Source organism: Dinoponera quadriceps, unplaced genomic scaffold, assembly GCF_001313825.1.
Source record: "Dinoponera quadriceps isolate SergipeBrazil2010 unplaced genomic scaffold, ASM131382v1 scaffold2133, whole genome shotgun sequence".
Classification (NCBI taxonomy): domain Eukaryota; kingdom Metazoa; phylum Arthropoda; class Insecta; order Hymenoptera; family Formicidae; genus Dinoponera; species Dinoponera quadriceps.
Genome location: NW_014556234.1, coordinates 12,937 through 14,493, shown reverse-complemented (window position 1 = coordinate 14,493; position 1,557 = coordinate 12,937). Strand labels below are relative to the sequence as shown.

General features: G+C 37.5%; 1 pseudogene; it reads right to left on the bottom strand.

Annotated features, from left to right (window-relative positions):
* Nucleotides 1-220: 220 nt before the first annotated feature.
* LOC106747213 lies at nt 221-1,194 on the bottom strand (annotated as a pseudogene).
* Nucleotides 1,195-1,557: the final 363 nt, after the last annotated feature.

Here is a 1,557-nt window from a genome sequence, read left to right as displayed (position 1 = left end):
GTAAATAGGCCACTATCAGAGTCTATTCTTGAAATGGTTATATATACGTAAGTGTTATTGCGCAGATATAATCAAATTAGAATATATTAGGTCATTAAGTATGAAGTGTTCGATTCCGAACTGAAAGTTTGGTTTATTATACCTCAAGCAAGAAGCAGTATAATTAATCAAAGTATGCGCCTAAACTATTGATATAGTTTTGCCATCTTAACAATGCTTATTAATTGCTGGCAGCGAAGAAGCCTGGAAAGCGAGTGATGATAAAATCGCGAGAGACGTTTTCTACAGCTTGTTGGAAATTAAATATTTTTCCTTGCAAGAAGTGATTCAATGCCTGGAAGAAATGGTAGCAAAAATGGTAGTCAGTTGGTGCAAGATCTGGGGAATACGGTGAGTGACAGAGAGTTTCCAAGTTCAGCTCTTGTAGTTTGAGCAACGTTATTCGTGCGACATGTAGTCGAACATTACCCTGCAAGAGGATTGGTCTGTCTCTATTCACCAATCTCGGCTAGTTAATCCAAAACTCCCTCATCATTTCGTCTAATTGGTTACAGTAGACATCCACCGTAATTGATTGACCAGGTCTCATGAAGTTGTGGTGGAAAACACTAGCGCTGGACCATCAAACAGACACCATTAGTTTTTTTTGGTGAATATTCGGTTTCGGAGTGTGTTTTGGCACTTCATCTTTATCCAACCATTGTGCCGAACGCTTACGATTGTCGAAAAGAATCAATTTTTCATCACACGTAACAATGCGGTGTAAAAATGGTTCGCTTTATGTCGCGACAGCAAAGAAAGGCAAGCTTCGAAACGATTTCTCTTCTGATGCTCGTTTAATTCATGCGGAACCCATCTATCCAACTTCTTAACCTTACCGATTTGTTTTAAATGGTTTAATATTGTTGGAATAGTAACGACCAACCTTGCTGCTAATTCACGCGTAGTTTGAGATGTATCCGTTTCTACTGCCGCTTTCAGCTCATTATTATCCACCTTGCTTTCAGGTCGCCCACGTAGTTCATTTTGAAGATCAAAAGCGCCAGATCGGAACTTTTCAAACCATCGACGTACTGTGCGTTCATTAGCCACATTCTTGCCAAACACTTTGTTGACACTTTGAATTGTCTGCGCTACGCTAGTTCCACGACGAAACTCATATTCGAAAATAACGCGAATTTTTGACTTATCCATGGTTTATAAAATTTAATCTGCAAAAGGCAATTTGACAGATAATCACAAACCAAAACGTGTGTCTAAAAGGCTGATGACGTATCTTCATAATGACAAAATAAAAAAACAAAAAACAAAGAAAGTTAAAGTGAAATATGAGAGATATCGGGTATCAAATTTGGTACATGAGGTGATCGGACATTTCATACTTAATGACCTAATAGTAGTTGCTCAGTGACATTTATATATATTCAACCATTTTAAGAATAGAGACCCAGGGCGGTATTCATAGGTATCATTGATAGCATTAGGTGTACAAATTCATTTGGTGCTTTTTTCCATGAAATTCAAAATTTACGTACAAAAAGTCAAGTACAAGTTTAA